At 37.5% G+C, this 15,000-nt stretch overlaps 1 protein-coding gene across 4 annotated transcripts in view; it reads left to right on the top strand.

Moving 5' to 3' along the window:
* LOC136839434 (uncharacterized) overlaps positions 1-15,000 on the top strand; it is a 169,163-nt gene that overhangs the window by 60,147 nt on the left and 94,016 nt on the right. For all 4 annotated transcript variants that reach the window (XM_067105481.1, XM_067105483.1, XM_067105484.1 and 1 more), the window contains exon 2: positions 13,896-13,967. The gene's annotated coding sequence lies outside the window, so the exon portion shown is untranslated. The remainder of the gene's footprint in view (positions 1-13,895; positions 13,968-15,000) is intronic.

Below are 15,000 nucleotides of genomic sequence, written 5' to 3'. Positions count from 1 at the left end.
AATTTGACTGCACGTCCAATAACAGCTTAAAGCTCGCGTACGCACGCGCATAGACACACGCACACACACACACACACACACCCACACACATGTTTATTCACTTCGGTATCTCCGTCTATCCATATGTAGCTCTCAAGCGAGGACGAACGGATGGGCACGCTCCTTCAAAAAATTCATGTTTTTTTTTTTTTTTTTTGTTGTTGCCCTAGACGACTACGGTGATCGTAACTAGAGTTAAACACATGGGGCGAGCAACTTGATCCTTAAATACTTTCTGAGAACCCGAAAGCTGACACCTTTTGGCGCCACCACTTTTAAGGAGAAAAGTGTAAGTGTACTGTAATATATGCAGTATATATATATGTATATATATATATATATATATATATATATATATATATATATATATATATATATATATATATATATATACACACACATACACATGCATATAATTTTTTTTCACCATATCTGTATTCCCTTCAGAGAGGAATGCTTAGTGGTTTGTCAAACTTATGTCTCAACAATGTATTTCGCGATGAGGTTGCTCGACCTACAGTAATTCCTTTTCTACCCTGATTAACCCCGAGGCACCTCATACACAGCTCAGGACAAAGGGGACATATTAGAATTTTCAGAATTTCCGAAAACATGAAGACGTGGCCTTCGCCTAAGATTTATCTCGGGGCTGTCACTAGTGAAGTGGGTAAACCACTGTGCTTGAGGAACCATGTATTTGTATATATTTATTTTTCTCTGCACTAAGCTTCATTTTTAAGTTAAGTATACCTTAGCTTTACCAGACCACTGAGTTGATTAACAGCTCTCCTAGGGCTGGGCCGAAGGATTAGACTTATTTTTACGTGGCTAAGAACCAATTGGTTACCTAGCAACGGGACCTACAGCTTATTGTGGAATCCGAACCACATTATAGCGAGAAATGAATTTCTATCACCAGAAATAAATTCCTCTAATTCCTCATCAGCCTGTCGGAGAATCGAACTCGGGCCTAGCGAGTGCTAGCCGACAACTCTACCGACTCGCCCAACAAAGGAACTACTAAGCTTCAAAGAAGGTGGCTTTGGAAAAACAAGACAGTAGTCGCTCCCACAAGCCTCCTTGAACTGCTGAAACAAGGTTCAACTACCTGAGCAGAAAAACTTCCGCAACTTCAATCCCATGCGCACACATTGTGGTGCCATTACATGCATCTTGCACACTCTGTCCCTTCTTAGATGCCAAGGCCCTTCTGATTCAGTACTTCCTACACTCCATCTGTCTATCTCTTTCAGTCTTCCCCTTTGTCCTACCAACATTTGATCCGTGTTTTCTCTTACTCAAATCTTTTGACCGATCTCTACTATCTCTACATTTCTCAACCTTTTAATTCTGGTGTTTCGCCTTACACAGTAAAAGGCAAGTAATTCTTGACATCTTCATTGGCTTTCCATTCATTCATTTTCAACACCTACACTTTACTGCCGTAAAGGAGAGTCGCATCATCAATTCCTTATATTCCAACATGGCTTCCTGGGACAGTCCTCTAATTTTTCATGAATTTTTCGCAGACACCAAGTTACTGTCCTTGTTTCAATTTTTCTGTAACTCACCTGTTCGCTTACCCTTCCATCATTCTTCTCATTACTCTTTTACTAGACTCTACAGTTCTTCTTCCTTATTCCAACAGCCCTCTAACATCTCTAAACATCACCCACGAGATTTTCCAACTATGACCCATTCTTCATCTTATAACCTTACACTAACTACCAGTGTCCTGCCCCCGACTTCTCACACTTCACATTCTTAAAAATAACACCTATACATGGAGGTATAGCACTCTTGTTTCTGACCCTTACACCAAATCAATTACTCTCTAGTACCATATTAGTACGCAAATTTAGCTTTTATCAGAAAACTTTTAATAATCGAAATAAATTTTCTTCTTCGGTGTTTACACTATATATCTTCACATCATACCAAACCGAGCATTAGTTATCCGGGTCCATTTAAATCACATATAGCTCTCTCCATTTGTTTTCAGCTTCTAACTTACTGATATCATTACAAAAGTTGATCCACACGAAATGTTCCGTCTAAACTCACAGTGATCTTACCCTATCAGTTCTTTTGTCATCTGTCTAACGTTGCAACCATAATCCTACCTTAAATCTTCCCTAAAATATTTTGCAATAGGTTGCCGTGCAATTCTTACGTTCCACCTCTCTCTCTCTCTCTCTCTCTCTCTCTCTCTCTCTCTCTCTCTCTCTCTCTCTCTCTCTCTCTCTCAGTATAGATGACTATAGTTGGTACAACACCAGCTAAAAAAATATATATACATATATCTACAGTAGTGTGATATATATATATATATATATATATATATATATATATATATATATATATATATATATATATATAAAAAATATATATATATCACATTACTGTATATGGCCTGTTTCCCCAATCGAGGAGGTGGCGCTGTAATGATACAACTTTCCGGTTTTCAGGAAGTCGTTAAGGGTGAGGTCTGAAGGCCCTTAGTCTTTTTTCTTCGTCCCAACAGGCTTGTTATCATTTATAAAGAGTGGGCACTAGGCCAGAAGCGATCCACGAACTCGGTATCCGTATGCATGCGCTGTACCACTCAGACGTGCCAGCCACCGGCTGATTGCTCCTTATTCAAGGCCGTCAATGAGATTATCTCATCCCTTATGTAATTTATATATATACAGTATGTATATGTATATATATATATATATATATATATATATATATATATATATATATATATATATATATATATATATAATATATATATATATGTATATATATTAATGCATACATACTTATATATATAAATATTTATGTATGAATGTTTATACATACACATAGACATATACACAGTCACACATACTGACAAGACAAGTAGTTAAAAGTGGGTTATGTGCATAAACAAGACACCCTTAGCTAATGCTCACCGCCTCCGGAGAAACAAGTAACGGTCCAAGTCGGGAGTCTAGACTGCAGAAGAAGGAAGACCTTCCGACTCTCGACTTCATTCTCTGATTCTGGGGCAGTTTGTTGACAGTCTCGTCTCTCTTGAATGACGCTCATTTGTTCGGGGTTGTTTACCTTTGTTACTCTTCATTACTGTGATAAAGGATAATATAGCTACTGAAAACAGACTTCCTTCAGGAGCAATCGCAGAGGCTTTTCAATACCGAAAGGTAGCTCATTTCTCCAACGCAGCTTATGCTGAATAATAATAATAATAATAATAATAATAATAATAATAATAATAATACCCCGTAGTTGGGTAGTGCCGTCAGTGCACCCCATGCGGTGCACTGTAGGCACTACTTAATGCTCTTTGCAGCGTGCCTTCGGCCCCTAGCTGCAACCCCTTTCGTTTCTTTTACAGTACCTCCTTTCATATCCTCTGTCTTCCATCTTACCTCTCTTAATTGATTCATAGTGCTACTGCGAGGTTTTCATCTTGTTACACCTTTCAAACCTTTTACTGTCAATTTCCGTTTCAGCGATGAATGATCTCATAGGTCCCAGTTGTTGGCATTTGGCCTAAATTCTATATTCAGTTCAGTAATAATAATAAAATAATAAATCAAATTTGGTGTCAATATTAGTTTTTGGTAATGTTGCTATTAGAAGAAATCAAACATTATACGAATTTTAAAGTAACTGAAACCGCCCGAAAAAATAAATGTACAATTGGGTCAGTAATACATAACTGAACTTCTGTCCTGATAATAAGGGAAGGGCAGCTATTGAATCTAAAAGGAAAGAGGATTTCCTGTGAACAAGCCCTTCGATGAATCAAGGTATCTCTGGATACAACAAAGGGAGAATAGATCATAATGTACTCTAAATGTGATTCGTTTGTGTGAGGGTTTATGTGTTCAAAGATATTGTGAGAGAGTGCAAGGGTAATTTCATAACATACCTTATTTATGCGCGAGCTCGCTCTGTGTGTGTGTGTGTATTTGTTGAGAGGGAGAGAGAGAGAAAATATTTCCATGCAATATTTGGTAAGGAGATAAAGCTAGTATTATAAAAGTTATGTATTTCTATAAGAGGATGCACTGAAAGAGGAAGAGTAAGACCAAGAGAGCCCAAGAATTATGGCCATAATTAAATTTCTGGTGCTCGAGGATGTTATACCATTTTTAAATAACGTTTCCTTAAAGGTGCAGTAAAGAGCTGTTGAGAGCGGCCTTAATAATGAGTTGCTTTGTTTCGTCTTCCTCTTCTTGTATATATACGATATGTAATCAGAAAATGAAAAAGGCTGAGCGCTGAATTAACTGTTTATAAATGAGAGTCCGGACGCTGTTATTGAAGTCTGTGATCTTTCGCAACGCATATATTGCTTTCTTTAGATTAAGTGATAATGACTTCACAGAATCGCAATTTAACACTGAAAAAAAATTCCAAAAAGTTTGACCCTCCGACTTGATGAGATAAAAGTTATTAATGTAATCATTTTTTGTAGGCAACTTGAAGCAGATACAGTTTTCTAAGGCATAGGTCTGGTTAGAAAACTTGCATCGTGTTTAGTCTTGGGGATTTATTCAGTGTACTAAAAGTTCTTTCACCTCATTTGGTGGCGTGTGTTTTCACTCCAGTCTTGAATTAATGTGAAAGTGAGCCAACTTTTATTCAAGGCTGACCCAGCATCCGGAGCCCCACAAAAGACATTTATTCTGTATAAATCTCCAATCCTTAGATTGTCCGGTTCGGGGACTTTTAACTGGATATTCATAATCTCCCAGTTTTCAAGAGACAGACCTGCCATTTGCAGCGGGACTGAACAACTCCATTCTTCTCCTTGCTTCTGTCGTACCAAGAGACAGGTCCGTCGTTTCCTCGTGAACTAACAGTTATCTTTTTATCGGGACTGGGCTAGCAAGGGTCATTATGTGTCCTTAGAATGAAATTCATTTCGCAGCATTGAATCATTAATCTCTTTCATCAATCTTTGAGTAATTGTATGTGAAGGCTCCTCAAATTCATGACTCTCGGATAATTACCCGTGAGTTTTGCATGAGATGTGATTTGAAGCCATATTCTTCTTTTTCCACAATGTCATCCTGTAAACTGATTTATGTCGGGGCATTTTTAAATAGGTGACAATCCCTCTGACTTTCTACAATTTCGTTACATTCCTCTCATTGCGCTTATGAATCTGTGTTAGTGCGGCAAATGAGAAAGATCTATAGCCCGTGACTAAATACTAAATCCATTATGTGTTTGAGCGTTATCAAATCCAATTTTCCACCCGAACATATAATGGTCTCATAGCCGCTACTTTTATTTAAAAATCTAATTTCTTTGCTGCTGCTAAATCTGTTTGGTATAAATAGATATTCAGTTCATTAAGCAGCTGTACGATAAATAAATTCTTTATTTTACATGAACATATTAACTTTTCAAGTCACCAGTTTTAGAAATGAACTAATCTCTGTATAATTCTCCTGATGCAAAATCTGGCTGGTGTAATTTTACTCAGCCGTCCTAACGGAAATGTGAGTCGCTATTGTGGGAGGAAGTCTGTGTAAGGTAAAATATCCAGGTACCTTTGTTGTACTGTTGGAGTGTTTGTCCTCAAACTTACGTTGAGCAACAGTCGCCTTAAACTGTGTTCCGGATAATGCTGCAATATTTTGGAAATGTTCTAGGAACGCGTTTAAGAAAATTTGTTGTTTATTACAAGAGCGTCTAGAACTGTGAGCTAAGTAAGCGATGTTAGACTTTCCTGAAATATTATCGTAACTGTTGTTGCTGATATTGTCAGCTTAGCAGTCTTTGGACCACAAAATCCAACAGCTAGCAGTAATAAAGCAAGAGAAGGTTCATCCATAATCTTTGTTTATGAACTTTTCACCAATTGTTGGGTGCATGTTTAGACGAGGGACATTTCACGAACTTTGCCAACGCGTTTATAAAATTTAGATCTAATATTTTTGTTTTCTAGTCATTTATCGTAGGTAATTCTAGATTAGGTTCATTATGTCATCCCTACCTATCCGATGGTTCTTCACCCAGAATTCGTAAAGCAATCAAAAGCTTACACAGAAGATGTGGCAAAAATTCATTGCTACATGATGACTTGGCCTTGGTCATTCTTCACCGGACGCTCTGGCCCCCAGACATGGACACAATCAGGAAGTTTCTTTTGTGTGGCCAAACATCAAATTCTCTCACATTCATTCCTCAGGAAATTTGAAAACAATTATGTCAACATGCGCCGTACTAAATTGTTTAAATGTAGCTACTCTGTCCACAATTAATTTATGTCTGTTGTTAGAATAAAAATCATATTTTGCATTTAAGCCAATGCCTTCGGATGGGAGGTATTATGCCTCGTAATTACGCTTCCGGAATAAGAAATGTTTCGTAAGACGTTCAGTGCCAACGTCGAGTTGTTTTATAATGTAGCGCTTTCTCCCGCTCCGTTTAAAGTCATTTCGAGGGTGAAGAAACAGCCTCTAGTGTTCATAAGCATTTAATGCCGGTTTGTTTCTGATATTTATGAAATAATGAAAACTCCCAGGTAGGATATAGTATATGTAACTTAATCTTATTTTTCATGTATGGGCATTCGATTTAGCATGATTCTGTGAACGTGCACGCACGCTAATGATAATAACAACAATAATAATAACAATAATTCAAGGCTACAACATATTGTCCCCATTATCAGCCAGTCTTATGATGAAGCTCAACATGAATTAGTTATTTACCAATCGATTCAGTATTTTTATTCCCTACCAGGCTCCAAGAACGAAAATTCATATAATTCCTCAAAATGTCAAATGACCAGAATTGATATAATTACAGTTTTTTAATTCTAGACAGGTGCTGTCACTGTAATTTTGCAATATATTTAGATATATGCACTCTTGAATTATTAGTTTCCAAGGAGCAGGAAGCTGATTCTATTGCGATTTCTTTTTATGAATTTGCTGAAAACAGAGACAAATTATTTTAACTTTGTTAATCCTACATTTCTGCGACAGAGAACTTATTTATCAAAGTATGTATGGCGGGTTAATGTCATGACCAGAGAAACTTTGTATATAGGATTTTATAACTCAACGAAACGCTTTTTTCAAGTTAATCCGTTCAGTTACAGAAGATTTAATAAGATAAGAAACGTTTTGCCTTACATATCGGAGCAGTTTGCATGAAATCGTTAGATTTGTTGCGCTGATTGCTAGAATTCATGGTGGGACTAACCACTAGTGAGGGTGGAGGAACTGCTTCCTGGTAGGTAGTGGGGTCTGAAGGCATAACCCCAGGCTAGGTAAGAAAGCTGGTGCTAGGTTAGGCTAGGTCAAGGTAGGATGGACTACAGAAAGGTTGCATCAAAGCTTAGTTATGCAGTGTCTCAAAATGCAGTTGCTCCTACTCATTCTGCTGATTTTTAGTAGATAAGACTCATGATGAGGGAGCTCTCCTTTGTTTTCCATTGAACACACACCAAGGTTCAGATCCTCATTTCTAGAGATCAGATTCTTAGTTTTCGGATGAATAAATATCCCCAAAAAATAAGTGTTCTTTGGTGTTCTTTGCCAGTTGGTCTTTAATGTAGTCACTGAGGACAGGCTGGGAACACCAACCATTATGCCTCTGCTGACCAAAGCAATAAAAATTTCCCGCGTGATAATTCCCCATCGATATACCTGGTAGTTAAAAGAGCTCAAACGTGTGACTATCATGGTCGGGTGCAACTAGGGTCTCGACGGTAAAATAAAGCATATATATATCAGTGGTTGGCGTATGGATATATATATATATTTATCACTTATATAAATTCCCCTTCGCTGATAATATATATTCATATTAAGCGATACATATATATATGTATATATATATGTATATATATCTATATATATATACTGTGTGTATATATATATATATATATATATATATATATATATATATATATATATATATATACACTGGTCACTTTTTACCTGATACGTTTGTAATTGTGATAATCACATTGCCCTCGTAACTACTCGAATTCTTCACACTTTTTGGATACGCTTGTCACTACAAAACCTTAGATCCAAATTTTGTAATATAAAGTATTTCTTATGTTCCCAACAGGTTTCAAACCCGCATCCAGAGTATCAAAAAGAGGTCAAGTTGCCGACCTATGGCAACGTGCCGTGGTTCTGATACTCTGGAAGCAGGTTCGAATCCTCCTACGTACATAAGAATCATTTCATCTTCTTGCATTTGAATGTAAGGTTTTCTAGTGCCAAGCATATCCAAAAGTGTGAAGACTGAGAAGTTAAGAGGGCATTGTGGTCATTACAATAATACACATATATAGCTATATGAGGGTGCAGCCTCACGTGGGAAAATTTTATTTTTATTAGCATGTAAATATGGTTTGTTACTCGAGGATGGGGAGAGTGTCTAGAGCTGTAGTTCTGAACCCTTTTTGGCCCATGCACCCTCTCACCATATGTCAAAGTATCTCTCCGCCCCACCCTTTCCAAAATTGTCTGCCTCAAAGGTGCATTCCGAATAACAAGCAACAAAATACTAACACAAACACACAAGCTAGCGGAGAGAAAGCCCAGCCCAGTGTGATCTCTCAATACTGCGTTTTGTGTGGTCCTAGAGCCAGTTTGAGCCCGCCAATCTGTGGTCATAATTCCCCTCTGAAGCTCTGAAGTTCCCCCATGGTTTGGAACCACTGGTCTAGAGCAAGAACTTTTAATCTCTTCTCACCCACCTTGGCTCTTTGCAAGCACTCTTGGATACTTAACACTCATGGACCGCCCAAGGGCTATTAATGACAACACTGGGTTCCACACTACAAATTTTATTTACGTAAAATATCAACACCAATAAATGATTCACTCTCAAAAATAACAAGCAAGAAATAGAAAGAAATGTATAAAAAATAAAAATAATTCACAGATAAACAAGGACAAAAATGACCAACACAGTAAAAAACAATTTTAAATAATGATTTATCAAATAAACAGAAAGGCCAAAGGGTTAACACCAGTACACTCGCACTGATCTAAAATTAGCTTTACTCCAGTCCCCAGCAGAAAGGCTGGAACTCAGTTGCAAAACAAAACGTCATATATAATTAACGTACATCATTAATTAAAGTTATATCAAAGTCTTTCACAGCATCAAAGAGTTATATAAGAGACTTTTATAGTAGAGTTATGTGAAAGACTTTCACACCATCAAAGAGTAATTTTACCTCAGAACAACTTTAAGTTACTTCTTTCAGACAACACACTTCGTAAAGCCACCTTTAATGCAACCATGAACTACGACTGTTTCAACACAGCGATTTATTTCTTAACCAGAGAATCAATTCTTAGTTGTATTCATCAAGCATGTCCAGAATTTAAAAAGTTCGTTCAAGCATGCAATCACTCACCTCAAGAGCATTCTTCAACTCAAGCAATACATAAAAATATATCACTTATTCTAATTCCCAGTCATAGCTCTCAAGAGTACTTAGAATACTTAATTCTATCTCTCACTACCATTCTGCACGGTGGCAATGCTCTAGAGTTTAACATTCAGTAATGCCACAAAGATGAGTGATACCCATGATAATATGATATTCATAAATACATATTTTTCCGAAACAAATGGCCACTCTCGGTGCTACACTGGTACAAAAAGAGATGTTCTCATGAATTTTACTGATACAACAATGTTCAGCATTTACAGCACAGATACGTGGCTCTGTTATGAAAAAGGTTCAGTATTAATGGGTTCAGTAAAACACAGAGATTATGAAACTTTAGGATTAAGGTTCTACACACATACTAATTCCACAAGCACTGACTAAGACTAATCAGTCGCTAATAAAAAGTTTAAAACGCCAGTGAGCATGATTACACTTTGGTTATAATAAACGAATGGTTGTATGATGAAAACGATTTTACCAAAAATGGACGACGTCAACACTGACAAGAATTCCAATAAAATTTCCCCAGAGCAGTATTTACTTCTTTCACATTGAGTGCAAGTTGCTCCAGTACTTTACATTACTTCCCCCTTTCTGAACCAACGACGCTCCCTTTCTTTTACCTCCCTTTCTTTACCTTGCCCTTCATTATGCCAGTTCAGGTACTTGACTCTCTGGCACATGGAGTTCATGGGTTTCTTTTAGCATTGAGTTGCAGTGTAGGTTCTCATGACCTGTGTGGCAGAGGGACAAATCATCTTTGGTGGAAGGAGTATGGTTGGTGGATCTCACGTCTTCAAATGGATGCGAGATCTAGGGTAGCTTCAGAGCGGGTCACATCGCCCTTTAGACTGAGACGTCTCAGTTAATTGTGCTGGAATTGCTGTTGGTCGCCCCTTTTGTGTGGCTTCAACCCAGTCATCTTGTGAATTCTTCTCCTTGCCATTCTCTCCTGACAGCCAACTTCCCCTTCGAATGTTTCCCCCATCAAGCCTATGCATGGATACTCGAAGGAAAGCCTAAGGAGAAGAGGGCTTTTATTGGTTGAATTTCAGAATTCAGGCAGGCAGGCAGGCCTATGCTAGATTTGGGTGTTTAATTGGTCAGGTCATTGTGTACAACCCCTAAGATAGCTTGTAGGCAGTTCTTCTCTCCACCTTGTTGTGACTTCAGGACATCATGGAGGCATCGAGACCAACTGTTGAAAGTTCAGAGGTGACAGCTGTTTTTAACCCAGCAACAACTCTCCAGTTTTTCCATCGCCTCATTTTCGCAGTGGGAGGAGAGCTTCTTTCGACCATCGTGAAGATCTGACCTGCGATCAGACACAGAGGGCAAATTATATAACTGAAAACAGAGAACAGAATGTGTGAAGGGTCAAGCAAAGCTAAAATCATAAAAATAAGCTCTTGAACTGATCAGTGAGGGTACCGCTCTCTCTCTCTCTCTCTCTCTCTCTCTCTCTCTCTCTCTCTCTCTCTCTCTCTCTCTCTCTCTGTTTATTAAGTGCATATAGACCATACTCAGCCACGGCTGCAACCTGTTGTATTCATTTATGATAAATATAGATTTTAAAATAAAAAGTTAGAGCCATTACATTACACACGCACAAAAACACAGACATATGTATGCATAATATATATATATATATATATATATATATATATATATATATATATATATATATATATATATATATATATATTCTATTGAATGATGGCACTCACATACTGTCCACTACTTTAAGACACAGTCTCTACTTTTCTGAATCTTGCCATATCTTCCAGGCTAAACCTCAGAAGGTAAAGAGAAAAATTATTGCTGTCTTGTTCAATTTCATTCAGTTATGCTGAGAGCTTTTTCAGCCATTATTTTATGACTGTCATGGATGGATGGAAGAATATAGTCTGAGGACACCTGGATATTCAATTTCGGCTGCTTTAGTGCAATCTTACTGCTTCAGCAGCCACAGGACACCCACAGCTATCCTCAAGGTGAACAATATCTGTCTCTTAAAAAGGTCATTCAGAGAAAGTTTCTTATCATGCACATTTACAAAAAACTTGTAGATGCCCCATCGTTGTGACAGGATTGAAGCCACAACCTCATCCTCAAATGTGGCTTATATCAAGTGATTGCTTGTTTCTTCAAAAACAAAAAATTTATATATATATATATATATATATATATATATATATATATATATATATATATATATATATATATATATATCATTTTATTTTCCCTTGGGTCCTGCCTGGAAGCAGTACAGGTCCTCATCAGAACGCTAGGTACCAGGTTGGGGCAGCCTAAGACTGTCAATATCCTCTTGTAGTGTGTCTGTGGGATTACTCATTGGGTAATGTTCCTCCAAAGAACATGTGTTTCCTGCTTGTGAAGTGTCCTGTAGTCAATGTTGTGATAGACTTAAATTTTTTCTTGCTTTCTCTGATATTCTGAGCTAATTTTTTTTAACTCATCCATGTCCTTCCTTAATATGTCTTCTATCATGTTGCCTGGGTATCTGTTATTTCCCAACATCCACTTCACATACATCAGTTGTGTGTAGATACTTTTCCAGATACTGTAGTGATAGAAGGGCCTCCTGATGTAGGCGCCATTGGTGGACTTTTTGTATAAATCTGGGCATCTTTCCCCTTTCATTAAGGAAGTGGCTCACACTTACAGGTTTTATTTGGATAGATGTAACATACTGGGTTTTTCCTCTAAACGATGCTATCAAGGAAAGGAAGTATTTTCTCCTTGCTGGTCTTAGTTGTAAAGTTAAGAACAAATTAGTTTTTGGGGCATTAGATAGCTCTTTCACATTGTCTGCTCCTTTAGTGGTCGTGAAGATGCCAACCGAATTTCTGGCATAGATTCTGGATGTCTAGTGACTGTTGGTGGGCCTGTCTTCTACAGCAACTGTATATATGTTGGCATAGAGAACTTCAAAGGGTGACCCCATTGCCATGCCATCCTTTTGTTGGAAAAGTTCTTTGTACCAGATTAGAGGGACTTCCATTGTACATGTCAGCAGCAAATCTTCAACAGTTTTCCACATTGTTTTGGGGAGGAAGTTTTTAAGAGTCACATAGCAGTATCCAGGGTCGTAGTCACCAATCTCCCTGGGGCATTTGACATCTTGCTGCAGGCTTTTTGCTCTTTTTACCATGTTAGATGCGCTTCTCTTCAATGTTTATGTTGGTTTGTACTTTAGTCTCTCAAACTTGGTTGTCTTGTTTGGGATATCACCCATCTTCGTGTATTTGCCTCTCTCCATGGCTGCTTAGACTGCAGATTTATCATCTTTCCTGAGGATGATGATCTCTCTTTCCAGTAGTGGTTCATTCAGGTTCTTACTGGAGAAAGTACTGCATTGCCTGCGGGCTTCACTAACCACTGTTTGTCAGTAACATTGGAGGTAGATTGGACTGTTTTTTCCAGTTTCTGTAGGTGGTCAATAAGTATATGTTTCAGTCTTCTTTACATCACAGGATTGTCTTTTGGGGCTCCGTCAAGTTGTTTCCAGCCAAGTTTACATAACTATCTTGGTATTCTTTGCTACGTACCAGGGAGAATCATTAGCTGCTTCTTGTGCCTTGTTGTCACAACTTCCATGTGCCTTTGCTGAAGATTTCCAAGGAAGTTCCTTTTTTTTTTTTTTTTTTACTGGATTTCTTGGCGTATCTCTGCAGGAAAATCTTCCCGAAGGAGCTGTTTTTTCTCATTCAGGCATTGTAGTTTTATTGTGGTTTCCGTCTCTTTGTAATGTAGTAGCTTCTCTATGCATATCCAAAATTTCCATGCCCTTTCACTTCTAAATATGCTCTCAAGGCATACTTTCTTGCAGTTCCAATGTAGTTCTACACTAGCCCTGATGATAGCTGTGAATTAGTGGGTAAAACAGCTGTCAGCAGAAAAGAATAAAATGGAACAACTTAGCAACAACTTTCATCTTTTCATTCAGAGTTTTAGCCTTGAGGATAAGACAGCATTCAAAACACTAGAGAGGTGTTTTCCTAAAATAGTGGGTATCACATATGCATCAGCATTCAATAGGAATTACTTACGAGAAAGATTGACCAAAAAGCACACTCACGCACATATATGAATGTATGTATATATGTGTGTGTGTGTGTGTGTGTGGGTGGCGCGTGTTTGTGTGTATATGGAGCAACCTTTTTCTTTCTTTGAAGATCATAGATTTTGGTATAGAATCAGATATCAAATTACTTGGTAATTCTATTCGTTTGTTAAACGGAACGTTTACTTCTTTTGCGATGAATGTAATGATAGATTGCAGGGTTAATGTCTACTGTAATTTCTACCTGAATTTCTCATCTCTTTCATTCCTGTTTCTCTAGTTTCCAGAACATTTGTAATTATTTAAAGTTGAAATTTTTTTTTCTTTCAGGGCAAATTTGGACATATTGTTGGAGCTCAGAAGAACTAATGATTTCAATCAAGTCTGACTGATTTTCAAGAAGTAAGTATCTGGAGTTTGTAAGGTATTGGGCGAGAATTGTGTGCCTGTATGTGAACAGTTTCTGAGGGTAGGCATTCTTTCTATAGGTCCGTCTGTTCATAATAGCTGAACTGTAAATTTTGGTTTGTTCTACTGTTGTTTCCATTTTCAATAGGAGATCTTTTTGGAAACTGGTATACGTATGCTGAAGTGAATACATCTTATGAAATTGATGAATTTAGGGATAGACTGTATTAATTTCTTATTGCGGTACTTTACCCTATTTTTGGTGGAAATGTATTAATCTTTGCTAAATTGTTGATCATTCTGCATTGCGGAGAGGAAATAAAAGCATACTACTAATATTACTGCTGCTCCAGCTACTACTCCGACTACCGTTCGGTCGAAATCCACATTTATGTTTAATATCTTCAGATGGTGTGAAAAACTTGTGGACTCGAGTCGTCACCTTTCAAGCCCCTTGTTCTTTTACCACATGTCCTGGAACTCTCTATCTCCATCAGAATTTCCATTCCTCCTCCTTCTTGACAGTTATGATACAAAGTTTATCAGTACTTTATATTTTTTCCAGAGGGTGAAATTTTAAAAAAGAATAATGCCTCGCCGAATGCTTTAAGAACACTGCATAACAACTACTTTCCTCCTTCATTCGATACTGATACAACAGCGCTTAGATTTCCAGTCTTCTGTCTCGGGGGATTCCAGTAATGCGATTTGTGTTAATGTTGATCCATTAGTCGACTCTATGAAGAGTTTATATATTTCCGTCTACTTGGAGCTGTCATGTTTTTACTCGAAGTCGATGGTCATCAACTGTACGTATAAACCGATCAGTCATGAATCACCTCTGATACTACGACTCTTCTCTTATTTTTAACTTGTGTCCGCACAGGTCAAGAATAAAACTGAGGACAGACTGGCAATTCCTTTTTGTTTTTCATCCAGTTCGCAATACTGGTCCTTCCTTTCGTATGTATGTAGCCTATATATATATATATATATATATATATATATATATATATATATATATATA

The sequence above is a fragment of the Macrobrachium rosenbergii genome, chromosome 6 (assembly GCF_040412425.1).
Source record: "Macrobrachium rosenbergii isolate ZJJX-2024 chromosome 6, ASM4041242v1, whole genome shotgun sequence".
In the NCBI taxonomy this organism is placed as follows: domain Eukaryota; kingdom Metazoa; phylum Arthropoda; class Malacostraca; order Decapoda; family Palaemonidae; genus Macrobrachium; species Macrobrachium rosenbergii.
Note: the sequence above shows the minus strand (reverse complement) of the source record. Positions and strands in the feature narration are given on the sequence as shown.